This window comes from Panthera leo, chromosome A3 (assembly GCF_018350215.1).
Source record: "Panthera leo isolate Ple1 chromosome A3, P.leo_Ple1_pat1.1, whole genome shotgun sequence".
Classification (NCBI taxonomy): Eukaryota; Metazoa; Chordata; class Mammalia; order Carnivora; family Felidae; genus Panthera; species Panthera leo.
This window is the reverse complement of record NC_056681.1, coordinates 10,987,019-11,003,501: the sequence shown is the minus strand read 5'-3', so window position 1 is coordinate 11,003,501 and position 16,483 is coordinate 10,987,019.

The window sequence follows — 16,483 nt, the reverse complement described above, 5'->3', positions numbered from 1 at the left end:
TCTAAAGAGTGATGGCCTAAAGTTAAGCAGTTTTGGTAGTCCCTGCAAACTTGGTTGTCAATAGCACAGGTGACTCTAGCTGCTGACGTGGGAAAAGGGCTTATGAAAGTGAGATACGGTGCTTGTAAGTATCTGGGTGAGAGCCTGGGAGCTATTCATTCCAGGAGTGATGGCCAAAGCCGTGCACAGAACTGATCGGAGACCACTTGCTGTGCAATGCTGCCCCATCTAGCACTAGGGGAAACTGCTAGGGTACCTCACTGATCTTACTTGACCTGGCCCCACTACTCTCCCAGAAAGCCCAGCACTTTAGCCACAGCTCAGGACAGAAAGCAGAATCGGCTTTACATCGATTGCTCTTTTTTTTCTTTTTTTTTTAAATCTTTATTTTTGAGAAAGAGAGAGACAGAGCGTGAGCGGGGGAGGGGCAGAGAGAGAGAGAGAGAGAGAGAGAGGGAGACACAGAATCCGAAGCAGGCTCCAGGCTCTGAGCTGTCAGCACAGAGCCTGACGCGGGGCTTGAACCCATGAACCGTGAGATCATGACCTGAGTCGAAGTCGGACGCTCAGCCAACTGAGCCACCCAGGTGCCTCCATCGATTGTTCTTCTTAGCCTTCTGAGGTGTGTCTGTTAGAATAAATCCTAGTCACATGCCTATATCCTAGTGGCAAGAGCGGCTGGGAATGTGAGTTTTGACGTCTGCAATCAGAGACAGAACTCAATCTGGGTTTTTTGTTTGGAAAAGATGGGCTGTTGACATGACAGGTATCTGTTACAGGATCCAGATTTTTTTATTCTTTGCAATTTTGTTTTCTGTGGGGATTGTGGCCAGTTTTTTAATATTCATACGGGATTTTAATTTGTAACTTTTTTCCTTTTCATTTAACAAACATCAAGTGTACCAGTCACTATTCTAAACTCTGGGATAAAGAAGAACAAGAGATTTCCTGTTTCAGAATTTACATGTAAATGGGGGGAGACCAATCAACAAGTAAATTTGTGTTGAGTGTCATAAAAGAAATGAAAAGTGCTGTTTGGGGGTGGGGAAGGAAGAGCTATTTTGGATCATTAGCTCTTTGCAGAAGGGTCCACATGAAACCCAAAGGTAAATGGTGACAATGAGCCATTTTGATTTGGGAGAACAGCCCTGACCTGGAGAAAAACAAGTGAAAAGACCCTGAGGCAAATAAACTTGTCAAGTTCAAGAAACTGAAGAAGCAAGTGGGTTGTGAACAATTGAGAGTATAAGAAGGCAAGGTTTACGGAGATTGGGAACACATGAAGTAGGTAGTAGACCAGAAGTTTGGTTTTTAGTCCAAGTAAAATAACAGCTTAACATTTCTTGGGCACTTACACTGCGATTTGGAATTTGAACCCAGATGGTCTGGCTGAAGAGCCAGGGCCCTAAGCAATATGTTATACTGCCTCTCAGTGAGAACTTTGTAACTTCCATGTTTCACTTTTGAAAAACAATCCGTGCCCTGAGAGTCAGAAGGGAAGAGCTTGGATTTCAGATGCAGAAGAAATGGACTCGGATGCCCTTGGCTTGCACACTTCTCTCTAGGGAAGGAAAGCCTGGAAATCCTCTGACACCAGTGGGTTACCTAGGTAATGTCTGGTTAATAATGAGCCACTTTGGTCAAGGAAGTTGAGAAATAAGGTCTCAACATGAGTCACAGAAGGTAAATAGAAGGCTTGCCAAGGAGGGGGGTCAAAAAAGGGCAGTAAGTCTCCTGAGAATGTTCCCATAGGAGAGGAACAACTTTTTTTCCCCCAATGTTGTTTATTTTTAATTAGCTGCTCCCTCCCACAGCAGCAGAGGGGCCCCTCAGAGCCTGAGGTCAGGTATGTAGCCTAGTTTCTTCACCCAGGAGAAGATTTCTTTGCTTTTATAGGTTGTATCTTCTCAGGATTTCATCCGTAAAGTAAGGTAGCCCTGTCCAGGTAATAATAAAATCTCATCATTTGAAATAGTGCACCTGCCTTAAGATTCAGGATAATTCTGGAGTCAGTTTGGAATATTAAAAAAAAAAAAAAAAAAAATGGTGCAGGGGTGGTAAAGTCTTTCGCAAATAAAACGGTAAAAAGGGTTAATTCATACCTTCGATGAACTATAATCTCTGAAGCACTCAGGATATGAGAGAAAAGCTCATTAAGCCAGCCCAGAATTGGGGTAATAGATAGGATATCATTTATTACGAAGTTCTATATAGTGGTACCGATTCTGGCTTTTAATCTTCAGTCCAATTATTCAGAATGTAAGAAACAATGAATGGTAATTGTCTAGGTGTTTCGTCCCTTACTCAGAATGCTATTTGTCAAACAAGCTGCCGAAGGGGAGGAAAGTGAAAAGTCTCAGGTCTTAAAATTTCCCTCCTCGATGGCACCTTGGTTATAAAACCAGGGGTAGGGTGACATTGATGGAAGATATTTTGGGCATTTTTCTTTAAGTTTATTTATTTTGAGAGAGAGAGAGTGCAAGCAGGGGAGGGGCAGAGAGAGAAAGAAAAGAGAGTCCCAAGCAGGCTCTGTGCACTAAACCCACAAAACTGTGAGATAAGGACAGGAGCCGAAACCAAGGTCCCAGCAGCTTAACTGACTGGGCCCCCCAGACATCCCCTGGGCATGCTTTCAAATGAGCAGTGCTTTACCCAATGCTTCCAGATGAGGGAGGCCAGAGACAAAGTATTAGAATAGAACAGTCCAAAGTTCAGGTGAGTTGAAACAGGGGACTCTTAAGTCCAGTAAAACTCCCAAGCAAGGCTTGCTTTATTGGGGAACAAGGGGAGGTGGTGTTTTACAATCTTGACTTAATCATCCCCTGGGGTGAACTCTGGCTTGTCTACCCAACAGCCTCCCCAGGTACACTTTCCACTACGCTGGCAGGGCTGAAAATATCCTTTCTTAGCCTCCCCTGCAGTTTTTGAGGAACGTGCCTTTCTAAACACGTTCTTCCATCAAATATGGTTCAAATCTGTTCACCATAGTCATGCCACATCTCTCCATCAACTTTGTAACTGTTAAGAAACACACACACACCATCAGTTGCACTGTTGAGGGCAAAGAGTGCTACTCATCTCAGGTCTTAAGATAATAAAAAAGGAAGGGGGCGTAGGGTGGCTCAGTCTGTTAAGCATCCGACTTCCGCTCAGGTCATGATCTCACGGTTCATGGGTTCGAGCCCCACGTTGGACTTCCTGCCGTCGGCACAGAGCCCACTGCAGATCCTGTCTCCCTCTCTCTGCCCCTTAACCGCTAGCGCTCTCTCTCTTAAATTTTTTTTTTAATGTTTATTGTTGAGAGAGAGAGACAGAGCATGAGTGGGGGAGGGGCAGAGAGAGAGGGAGACACAGAATTGAAGCAGGCTCCAGACTCTGAGCTGTCAGCACAGAGCCCGTTGTGGGGCTCAAATACACAAACGGCGAGATCATGGCCTGAGTCGAAGTCGGACACTCAACCAACTGAGTCACCCAGGCGCCCCTCTCTCTCTTTTAAACATAAACAGGGGTGCCTGGGTGGCTCAGTCGGTTGGTTGGGCGTCCGACTTCAGCTTAGGTCATGATCTCACCGTTCGTGAGTTCGAGCCCTGCATCAGGCTCTGTGCTCTGTGCTGACAGCTCAGAGCTTGGAGGCTGCTTCAGATTCTGTGTCTCCCTCTCTCTCTGCCCCTCCCCTGCTCACACTCTCTCTCTCAAAAATAAATAAACATGAAAAATTATTTTTAAAAAGCCTATATATTGAAAAATAAACACTTAGAAAAATATTTTTAAATGTACCTTTGTACAGCAGGGACTACTGCCTTAAATTTATACTAATGGAAGCATCCTTTTGGTAGTCTTGAGAGCTGTGAGGGAAAATAGGACTTTTAGATCACAAGTTTCATTTGACATAATGAACAACAGTTAAATATCTATCTGGCACGGAGCGTCAAGTGATTTGTAAACTCCATAACTCCAGGGGCTAGCCAAGAAAATGAGGAAGGGTGGCCAGCTAGGGACCCTGGCGGTCTAGGATTACACAGCACGTCTAAAACCACTAAACAGCTTCAGCCCACTTGCCTGTGCAGGAATACAGGTATGGTATTGCGAAATCTTTCAGTATTAGGAAGAAAATCTGGATGTTTGGAGACCCGAACTTGGATCCTTGGAGTTTTCTGTGAAATCTCCTGATTTGGAATGTTGAGGATGGATTTTAAAATTCTGAAACTGTTTTACCAATGGAAACATACCTGTAGGCTGGATAAAGGCTTTAGGTTTAAAGAGAAACACAAATGACAGCAAAACACGATTTGAGTCTTATGTAGCTTGGTGCATTTGGAGTTAATTAAGTTAATTAAGTTAATTAAGTGTTGGGGGTAGTAGCCTACAGCAGTTTAACAATTTTAACACCTGTATTATATGCTTTGCATTTATATTGTATTCATAAGCTGATCATCTTGGGTGGTTCAAGTTTTGAAGGCAAGTATATTTTTTTGTTCATTTTCATGCCTTGTAAATTTAATATAACATAAAGTGGTTTGAGATTGATATTTTTCAAAGACTGAAAAATTGGTATTGGGGTGTTTTGTGCACTATCAATCTATGCTCTGCTTTTCCTAGTATTTTGATGAATTGGTGGTTGCATGTAATTTCTTTTTTTGTTTGTTTACATTTATTTATTTTTGAGAGACAGAGAAACAGAGCAGACGTGGAGAGGGGCAGAGAGAGAAGGAGACAGAATCCAAAGCAGGCGCCCAGCTCCGAGCTGTCAGCACAGAGCCCGATGTGGGGCTCAAACTCACAAACCATGAGATCGTGACCTGAGCCGAAGTCGGACGCTTACCGACTGAGCCACCCAGGCTCCCCTTGATTTCATTCTTTTTGACTGCCAAGTAATGCTCCATTGTATATATATACCACATCTTTATCCATTTGTCAGTCGATGCACATTTGGGCTCTTTCCATACTTTGGCTATTGTCAATAACACTACTATAAACATTGGGGTGCATGTGCCCCTTTGAAACAGCACACCTGTATTCCCTGGATAAATACCTAGTAGCAGTATTGCTGGGTCGTAAGGTAGTTCTATTTTTAGTTTTTTGAGGAACCTCCACGGTGTTTTCCAGAGTGGCTGCACCAGCTTGCATTGCCACCAACAATGCAGAAGAGATCCTCTTTCTCCGCATCCTCGCCAACATCTGTTGTTGCTGAGTTGTTCATGTGAGCCCTTCTGACAGGTGTGAGGTGGTATCTCATTGTGGTTTTGATTTGTCTTTCCCTGATGATGAGGGATGTTGAGCATTTTTTCATGTGTCTGTTGGCCATCTAGATGTCTTCTTTGGAAAAGTGTCTAGTCGTGTCTTTTGCCCATTTCTTCACTAGATTATTTGTTGTTTGGGTGCTGAGTTTGAGAAGTTCTTTATAGATTTTGGATACTAAGCCTTTATCTGATATGTCGTTTGCAAATATCTTTTCTCATTCTGTCGGTTGCTTTCAGTTTTGCTGATTGTTTCCTTTGCTGTGCAGAAAATTTTTATCTTGATGAGGTTCCGATAGTGTATTTTTGCTTTTGTTTCCCTTGTCTCTGGACAAGAAGTTGAGTAAGAAGTTGCTGTGGCCGAGGCCAGAGAGGTTTTTGCCTGCTTTCTCTGATGGCTTCCTATCTTACGTTTAGGTCTTTCATCCATTTTGAGTTTATTTTTGTGCTCTACACTTTCTTTAACCAGTTCCCCCATTGAAGGACATTCAGGATTTTTACTTTTTTTTTTTTTTTTTTTTTTTTTTTTTTGCTATTAGTAATAGTGCTTCAAAGAGTATCTTGATATTTATATCTTTGTACAAATATATTTAACAAACAATCAAGCGCTTCCTATGTGCCCAGCATGGTTCTAGGAACACCTGTGAGAGTATATGTGTAGGATAAATTCCTTGAAATGGTATTGTTTCGAAAAGAGTGCTAAGCTCTGATTTTGAGTAGGCAGTGCTAAATTTCCTTCCCAAGGGGCTATATTCATGTTCTCCAACATGCCTATGAAAGGCTGTTTCCCAACACCCTTGCCAGCTTAGTGTTTTCAGACTTTTAGATCTTTGCCAATCTGATGGTTAAAAAAAAAACAGCAACACCTCATTGTGTTATTTTACATTTTTTTACTATAAGTTTGAGTAGTGTTCCATTTGCTTAAAAGCGTTTTTGAATAAGAAAGTTCTTTATTCTTTGCTCATTTTTCTACTGAGTGATCTCATTCTTATTGATATATGTGTATAATTAAGAAAGACCACGGGGGCAGGGGGGTGGAATCTGTATTCGTTAGCAAAACGGTTTTGAATGATTTCATTCTGCAGATATAGTGACAGTCCTCTGTGTCCCAGGTGCTGGCTACGTTCTGGGGACTCAAGGTAATTAGGATGTGAGGCTTCCCTTCCTTATTTTACAACTTCATACATGTCATTTACAGAGCATTTCTAACCAACATTATTTCATCTAATCCTTCAGCAGGGAATCAATTCTTTATCTGAGATACAGGGAACTATCTCTTGTTTTCAGGGTCATCTTGTGTGTTCTTATCAATAATAGATTTCCTTGAAATAATTTAGTTGGCAGGGAGGCTGATTCTCAAAGTGGAATCGTCCTGCTGCTAATGAGATGAGCCTCTCTTGTCCCTGTAGAGTGTCTTAGAAAAGATTCTGCTGTAGCCTGAGTGAAATTTGCAGCTGTTCCCAAATATTTTATGTGTCCTGACCATCATCAGAGAACCTTTTTCTTGGAGCCATGGCGGGACATTGTAAGCAATGAATGCCACTGTAAAGAGACCTGTGTCCTGTTCGTCCATTGCTGATGGCCTCTTGTTGGGTCTTAATTTAAGAGGAGATGGTTGGGGTCAGGGCACTTAGGACACCTAGACCATTAGTTAAGCTCAGATATTTCTCTCTCTCTGTCTCTCTCTCTTTTAAAAATAAAGTTTACTTATTTATTTTGAGAGATGCAGTATGCACGTGAGCAGGGGACGGGGAGAGAGAGAATCCCAGGCAGGCTTTGCACAGCGCAGACCCTGACGTGGGGCTCAAACCCGTAAACCATGAGATCATGTCCTGACCTGAAATCAAGAGTTAATGCTTAAGTGACTGAACCACCCAGGTGCCCCAAAGCTCAGATATTTCTGATACATATTCTTTATTTCCAATGCATGGGTTGCATATACTATTTTATTTAAGATTCTCTGTGTACACATTTATGATATAATTTTACACTTGAGTTGCTTGATTTGAAAACAAGCATACCATGGGAACTGGTTTAGCACTTAGTACTTTTCCAAGCCCCTGTCTCACTCCTCCACTGCACTACCAAAGCTTCCTGGGATCTCCTCCCACATCAATGGCTTGCACCCAGATTCTCGTCCCAGGACCCCTCCTCACTCAACTCTCTCCTGGGAGCTGACACTCAGCAGGTGTCCAGAAAGCATGTAAAAAAATGTCTCCGGCAGTTGAAGCATGTAAAGAAGACTGGCATGGAACTTAGGATCTCATTTCTTTTTGTTTTGGTTTTTGACTTACTTTCTAATTAAAAAAAAATTTTTTTTTAAAGTTTATTTAGTTTGAGAGAGAGCCAGAGACCAAGCAGGGGGGCGGGTGCAGAGAAAGACGGGGGGGGGAGAAAATCCCAAGCATACTCTGTGCTGTCAGCTCAGAGCCCAACTTGGGGCTCAATCCAAGGAACCATGAGATCATGACCTGAGCCAAATCCAAGAGTGAGACACTTAACCGACTGAGCCACCCAGGCGCCCCTTGACATATAAAGGAGGACTAGACAACATAGTTGTCTTAGTTCACACTGGATTTTACCTGAATGGACTGCATTACATTTGGTGCATTCCACAAATACTCTGGTTTCTTCTGCATGCTGGGTACTGGAACTTCTCCTCTGGAACTTTATTCCGGGGGCCCTTAGGAAACACACGGAAGGGACGCCCGCCGGGGCTTCTCCCTGCGCCCCTTCCCGCCCCCGGCCTGGGCTCCCCAGGTTGCACAGGGAGGCAGAAGCTGAAGTGTCCAGGCAGAAGTAAACACCTCCTCACACCCATTGCAGCTCTGGGCTGGCTGATCGCTTGGCTGGATGCTGGGGACACCTGATGGTCAGCAAGGGACTGACCGATGACAGTCACCCAGCAAATCAAATCTACTGCAAATCTCACAAAAGATACAGAACGTCACAAGGCTAACACAGGTGATGTTGGAGAACTGCTCGAAGCTCCCAAAGGCGCCACACGAGGATCCGAAAGACAACAGCAAAGAGGAAATCCACAGGACGATGCTCCGAGAGGCACTTGTGTAGGAGAATTATGTGAAAACAAACAGGAGTCTTTTAGAACATCAGCGAAACTTCACATCATTTCCAGGAGTGTCTAGAAATTATATTGCAGGGCGCCTGCGTGGCTCAGTCGGTTGAGCTTCCGACTTCAGCTCGGGTCATGATCTCACGGTCCATGAGTTCGAGCCCCGCGTCCGGCTCTGTGCTGACAGCTCAGAGCCTGGAGCCTGCTTCGGATTCTGTGTCTCCGTCTCTCTCTGCCCCTCCCCTGCTTGCATTCTGTCTCTCTCTTTCTCAAAAATACATAAACGTTAAAAAAACAAAAAAGAAAAAAAGAAAAAGAAATTATATTCCAGAAACAACCCTCCTTATGTTTGGGCTATGAGGGTAAAGTGGTCGTTTGTTGGAACACGGAATGGTTTTTGTTGAAAATTTACCCCCAAAACCTATTCCTCGTCTATCCTTTGTTCCAAGGATGAGAGTATAGTCCACAATAACCCACCTTTTATTAAATAAAATTATTATTATTTTTTTATTTTGGAGTAATTATCGATGTGCCACAAGTTGCAAAAAACCTACAGAGTCCATGTGCCCTCCCCCAGTTTCCCAAGTTGCTATGTTGCATAACTACGCAACAATATCAAATTGAGGGAAATGACATCAATACAATCCAGAGTTCATTTGGATTTCACCAGCTACGTGCATTCATTGGTGTATATCTTTGCAGTTTTATCAAGTGTAGCTTCCTAACAGTAAAGATACAAACCTGTGCTATTACCCCAGGGATCCCTCCAGCTACCCTTTTATGGCCACACCCACCCGCCCCTGTTCCCAACCCCGGCAACCACTAGGAAATAATTCTGTGATTTCGAGAATGTTACATACATGGAATCATACAGCGTGTAACCTTTAGCAACGGGCTCTTTTTCACTCGGAGTACTTTCCCTGAGGTTGCTCGTGGGTAGAATAGTTTTGCCACAAAAGAGAAGCCTCAGTTCCTAGCCCTCAGGACCCGTGAATGTGACTACACTTATACGGCCAAGGGGTCTTTGCAGATGGAATTAATTTAAGGATCTTGGGATGTAATTATGTTGGATATCCGTTGGGCCCGAAGTCCTACGCCTGGTGTCCTCGTAAGAGAAAAGGGAGGGAGGAGTGAGACAGAGACCCACAGAGGGGAAGGCCACACGAAGACAGAGCAGAGGCTGGCGCGAGGCACCTACAAGGCCCAGAGTTCTAAGAGTCACCGGCAGCCGCCAGGAGCTGGGAGACAGGCCTGGAAGATTCTCCCTCGGAGCCTGTGGTGGGAACCGGCCCTGGGGACACCTTGTGTTGGATTTCTGGCCTCCAGAACTACGAGAATAAATTTCCTCTTCGTAAAGCCACCGAATTCATGGTAATTGCTTCCGGCAGTTGTAGGAAACTGGCAGAAACCCCATCCAGGTTGCTGCGACGATCCCTTTCACTGCCGAGTGGGGTCCGTGGTGCGTGTCGTGCAGTGGTTTAATTGTTCATCTGGTTATTTCCGGTCTGGGGCTATTACGAAGAAAGCTGCTAAGAACATACATAGACATATTTTCAAATAAATTTTTACTTTCATTTTTCAAGAGAAAGCCCCGAGGAAACTTTTTTCCCCGCCGCTATTTAATCTGAAATTTGGCCTTCCCCCCTTCCTGTTTTTTTCTTTAAATACTCATTTTTTGAGAGAGAGACAGAGCACAAGTGGGGGAGGGGCAGGGGGAGAGGGAGACACGGAAGTCGAAGCAGGCTCCAGGCCCTGAGCTGTCAGCACAGAGCCGGACGCGGGGCTCAAACCCACGAACTGTGAGATCAGGGCCTGAGTGAAAACCAAGAGTTGGATGCTTAACTGACTGAGCCATCCAGGTGCCCCTGGTCTCCTTCTTAAGTAGACTTACTATGAAAAGCCTTTTCCTAGTGGTAAGGAAAATCTGCCTAGCTAGGGCCCACTGCCGTTAGCTCATCTGGCTGTAAGAATTGCACCCTGGTGGACCCGTAGTTTTGGACGGGGGCGCAAATTAGACTGGCCAGAATTAATGCAAAGTGAAAGGCTGCTTCAAAAGAGCAGAGTTTAGAAATTCAGTGTTAGGACTCTCACCCCGGCCTTGTCTTCTTACATCTGGGGATTAGCGCTCGCTCCAGCTGACATGGCATATGGAGAGCCACGTGAAAGCCCCACAGACCACACAGGGTACACTTGCCGCTTGACACGCATGAGGAGTTTAGAAGAATGTTCCGGCAGCCTTGGGAAGGAAGGCTATTGAATACAGCAGCTTACGCGGCTTGGCCGAGGTTCTATTTCCCTTCTGTTCCGCAGCCAGGAGAGGCTGCGGGGCCTCGAGTCAGTCTCCGCCTTGCTCCTTGTCTTTTTCGAATATTTTTTGAGCACTCTCTCTGTGCCAGCACTGGGGGGAGGGGGGTGCGGTCAATAAGGTAGACATCGCATGCTCTTTACTCCCAAAGCTCGTGTTGTAGTGAGAGAGAAATATTTTTTTACATTTTTTTAATCTTTATTTTTGAGAGAGAGAGAGAGAGAGAGAGAGAGAGCGTGAGCAGGGGAGGGGCAGAGAGAGAGGGAGACACAGAATCCGAAGCGGGCTCCAGGCTCCGAGCTGTCAGCACAGAGCCCGACGCGGGGCTCGAACTCACCGACCGCGAGATCACGACCTGAGCCGAAGTCGGACGCTTAACCGACTGAGCCACCCAGGCGCCCTTAAGAGAGAAACATTTTTTTAAAAAAAGGCACAGACCTGGAACGAGCCACATCATTTCCGGGGCCCCTATTCAAACACTGCTGAGAGTTTCACGGCGGAGACAGCGGAGCATTAGACGGTATATGGGACTCTATGTGATTGCACCTGCGGCTGGCCTGGAGCACAATTACAGGGGGTAGGTAGGGCATCTGGGGATGTCACAGCTAGGGATGGACAGTGGCGTGGGTTATTGACAGCCAGTGAACAGAGGTCAGGGACACTGCTAAATGTCCCATAATGCACAGGACAGACTCACGACAAAGATTTATCCGCCCCCAAATTTCAGTTGCGTCAAGGTTGAGAAGTCCCGCTTCAATGACAATTTTAATACGTGTCTAAAAAAAAAAAAAACAAAAAAACCCAACCCCAAAGTCAGAGGGTTTTATGAAAACATACAGCTAGGGGATCTGCCTTAGTCTGGGGAAGACTTCTTGGGGAAAGGCCCTTTCAGTTGAGACACAAAGGGACACATGCCTTAGCCAAACCCCAGAAGAGAGGAGGCAGCGGCTAATGGGGTCTTGCAGGGCGTGTGTGTACGTGTGTGTGTGTAAATTCTTAACATCCTTTTCATCCCCATGGAAGGTTCCTCCACCTTTGTAATTAAAATACCTACCCGGCCACTGGGCTTAGGTATGAATGGACTTGCTCATATGCTGTCCCGGCCATGCACTTACCACGCCAGCCTGCGGTCTCACCACGAGGGACAAAGCTGCTCTGTGGTTCACCAGAGCACCCCCTCCCCCGCTCCCCCATCTCACAAAGAAGAGCCGGGAAGGGGCCAAGGCATATATGCCCAGTCCTCCCCCCCACCCCCACCACTCACCAGCTGGGTCAGCTGTCACCCTGGAGGGTAAGTGAGGGTCGAGCAAAGACGGACTATTATTTCAGGGCAGTGTTCCCCACCATGGCCGTGGAGTAAAATAGGCTGGAGACCTCTGAAAAGCCCTGTTGCCCAGGGAAGCATTCTAACTCAATGAAGCCACAATTTAAGATGGGTGTGTGTGTCAGTCATTGGTTTTTATTTTGTTTTTGTTTTTTAAAGCTCCCCCCTCCCAGGACTTTCAGAAAAACCATAAGATGCCCAGTTAACTTTCAGATAAACAATGCAACGCAAACATTTTTTTTTTTTTTTTTTTTAGTTCAAGCATGTCCCAAAGATTGCATGGGGCATATTTATAATGCAAAGGTATGTGTTGTTCATCTGAAATGGAAAGTTAACTGGGCATCTTGTATTTCTATTTGCTAAATCTGGCCACCCTGTGATGCCAGATGATTCCTACCTGCAGCCAAAGTTGAGCCCACCCCCACCCCCACCCCGTCCCGCTGAACCAAGGAAGCAGGAAGTGTGGGACATAGCTGTCCTCCCACATTTTCCCGCCTTTGGTTCTCTTGACCCATTAAGCGTAACTATGAAGCCTATGGACAAACCAGGGTTGGTCTGTCCCCATGGGGGGATAGTAGCCCCTCTGGCCAGTCCTGGGTCTGCCTTCTCGAGCCCCAGGATCAGCTAGTGCTCCTTGAGGCCCTCCGGGACCTATTGGCTCAGCAGTGGGCTGGGAAAAGCATGGTCTTTAAATCCACACAAAGCCCACTCAGTACTCATCACTGAAAATTAATTCCCTATTTATTTTCCTATCTCAGATTACGTCCAGCCCTGTGATCCAATGTGGCTCATTAAGGGCTCAGTAATGAGATTATATATACCCCCAGAATAAAAGCCAACAGTATATTCCCCCACATTTGAATATAAAGTCTTTATTATACTCCCAGGATGAAGTAATGTCCAAAGATTCCTGGAAGTAACTGGAAATGCAAGTAAACTGAAGTCCAAAAGAATTAAAGGCTGAGCTCAAATCCACTTGCCTTATAAGTTGAAAGACCAAAGCAATTAGGCTCCAAATTCATCTTCCCCCGGGTTCCTGCTCGGCTCAGTCTCAGTCAGCCCTGAGGGGTCTCGTTCCTATGCCAGGTAGAGCTGGGGTCCTTCAGGAGCTGCGGTCTGAGCTGTTTCTCCGTCTCCAAGGTTGACTTAGTCTCCCGGAGCCCCTGCTTAAAGGACCGAAAGAGAGCAAATGAAAGCAGGATGTGATGGCACCAGACCCGCAACCACAGCATTATCTGAGGGTGCCAATTCCCGCTCAGAGCAGCCCTTCCAGCAAAACGGTAGTGCTACCCCCCACCTCTCGGTAGTATCCAGGCCCACGTTATTATTGCTAATGGCAAGAACGGAAAATAACGTTGGTACCAGCTTCATCGAGATGCAGTGCAGCCAGGTGGCGTTTCCACACGTCACAGCTAGCACACGTACATCCAGTTGGAAAAGGAGTCAGAAGGCTTGTTTTATTTATTTATTTATTTATTTATTTATTTAATGTTTATTTATTTTTGAGACAGAGAGAGACACAGCATGAACGGGGGAGGGGCAGAGAGAGAGGGAGACACAGAATCTGAAAAAGGCTCCAGGCTCTGAGCTGTCAGCCCAGAGCCCGACGCGGGGCTTGAACTCACGGACCGCGAGATCGTGACCTGAGCCGAAGTCGGACGCTCAACCGACTGAGCCACCCAGGCGCCCCAGAAGGCTCGTTTTATAAAGGGCCAGAAAGTAAATATTTTTGGCTTTTGCAAGACATATGGTGTCCCTTGCAACTACTCCGCTCGGCCATTGTAGCATGAAAGCAGCTCCAGGCAATATTTAGCCGAAGGGTATGACTGTGTTGCAATAAAACTTTATTTATAAAAACAGGTGATGGACTGTAATGGGCCAGTCCTTTAATTGGGAGAAATCTCCCACCAAAAAGTTACTCTTGGCACTAGCCATTTACCACATCCAGGGGGGAAATCCATGTACCTGTATGTCTTCTTCCTCCCAGAGTAGCACTTAAAATGTTGGGGCGCCTGGGAGGCTCAGTTGGTTGAGCGTCCAATTCAGCTCAGGTCACGATCTCACGGTTCATGGGTTCCAGCCCCGCATCGGACTCCGCGCTGACAGCTCGGAGCCTGGAGCCTGCTTCGGATTCTGTGTCTCCCTCTCTCTCTCTGTCTCTCCCCTGCTTGCACTCTGTCTCTGTCTCTCTCAAAAATAAATAAAACATTAAACGTTTTTTTTTTTTTTAAATGTGAGGATCTCACTTGAGGTCTTTTCCTTCCTACTTCAGATAATCATTTACGGCAAATAAGCCTCTTTGTGTTTACTTCCCCTCTGAGCCTTGTGTTTCCAGAGCCTTTATGGGAACAGGGCATGGTTTCTGGGTGAGATGCTATGTCAGGGTCTGGCCTTTCTGTCCCCGGGGGGGCATTCTGCAGGAGTGGGCTGCACGCTGCTAACAGGGGTTCTTAAATTGGCGGGGGCCGGAAGGGTGAGGGCTGGTGTCTTTGGCAGTCTAGGACTGCCCATGAAGCCCTTCTCAGAATATCCAGTTGGCTTCCTTCGGCACACAGAGGCTTATAAAGGAAGTCACTTACAGTGAAACACAGTTAACTGTAGAAAGAAATTTGTGACGTAGGGGTATTTGTGCTTCCTGTGTTTTTGTGTTGTTGATGTATCAGATAACCGTCCGACGACAAGGTCAGCCCCCATGACTGAGCATAAGCAATATTTTGGGACACCTGCAGCAACTCTGATGCATTATAAAAATATCCGTGATTTCGATTGGTGGCCAAATCATAGGTACCGTTAATCTGCTAGTACTGAAACGCGGCATGTTGGTTAAAGGTGAGTGAGCATTAAAGATATATTTGTTTTTTTCCCTGATCCAAGTTCACAGACACCCCAGGCACTCCTGGAAGGCTGTGGACCTAGTTTAAGAACTGCAACTCGTTTTGCATTTCTCCTCCTTGTCTCATCCTATAGGCAAGGCTCATTTGGAGTTTTAATGGTTGAACTCAGGGGTCGGCAAACATTTTTGTAAAGTCCCAGACAGTGAGTGGTTTTGGTTTTGCAGGCCATACGGTCTTCCTCACGACTACGCCCCTCCACAGCTGTCACAGGAAAGCAGCCATACTCACAGTACGTAAATGGATGCACGAAGCTCTGTTTCAATAAAACTTTATCAACAGACCCCGGAATTCGAACTTCATGTATTTTTTACGTGACACGAAATATTATTTTCCTCGTGATTTTTATTTTCAACCATTAGGGGGAAAAAAAAGGCAAAAACCATTCTTAGTTTGCAGGCCACACAAGAACAGGCTGCAGACGGGGTTGGCCCACAGGTCACAGTTGGGCCAACCCTTGGTTTAGGTTGTTTCTCAAAGCTGGTCCCCGTCCCTTTCCCCCTCGAGGAAGGCGGGCACAGCGCGCTCGCCCTCGGGTTGGTTTTCTCGGCTTTCTGGCCCTGCCATTTGTTTTTCTTCCATATTCTTCTCGTGGGGCCTCCTCATTCTTTGTGGGTCTCTTCAGGTGAGATATACAGAGCTAATTCGAGGTCTGCCAGGAGCCTCCATACAAGCCTTTTTCCCTTTTCTTCTTTGACTTGGGCTCTCTTCCCTGGGAGACACTCTCCTCACAGACTGACATCTGAACCGGCCCGGACTCGGTCTATGATTCCTCTCTAATTTGTCTCATCTTTGCTGAAGTCATCTTTGGACCCGTGACTGAATGAAATCTGCAAGCCTGTTTTTCCTTTGGATGCAGGCAAGTCCCGTGTGCTCACCTGAGTCCCTGTTACCGTGAAACTCACCCAATAATAATTTTGATTCTTTTACTGTGATGTTTTCCTCTCGAGTCGGAGCCACTTGGTCTGGATGTCCCTACCTTCGAGGGATGATCCCCTTCTCATTCTTCCTTTGGAGTCTCTCTCTGCAGCTGTGAAGGTTTTCTGTGTCTCTGCCCCATATCCGATGGCCGCTCTAGGCTGTCAAGATCTGGCCTTTCTGCCTCTGGTTGGTTCCTCTGGGTGCTCGTCGCAGTCAGGATTCTGCCTCTCTTCAAATGCGCCTGTAGGATACGGTACACCTGGATGCGATCCCTTTTCCTTGAAGATTTTGGTCTCTCCTTTCTCATTTGCGCCTTCTTTTTGGTCTGGCTGCCTTCTAAGATGGTGACGTTCGTCCCTATGGACGTATCTGGTTTCATCCTTAGCTTCTTCAGCGACACCCCCTTCTTTTAGTAGCTTTGTATGATGGAAACCTTCAATCACAAGAGGAGACAGAATAGCAACATGAAGCCCCATGGGCATCCGTCAACTTGCGAGCGACCCTTTTTATGTGTACCCCCACCCACCTTCTCCCGCTTTTAGTAGCTGGAAGGAAACCCCAAACATGGTTACTTCTATCAGTTTTCTATTGCTGCATAACAAATTACCACGGACTTCACAACTTAAAACAACACACACTGGGGTGCCCGGGTGGCTCAGTCGGTTAAGTGTCTGACTTCGGCTCAGGTCATGATCTCACGGTCCGTGAGTGCGAGCCCCGCGTCGGGCTCCG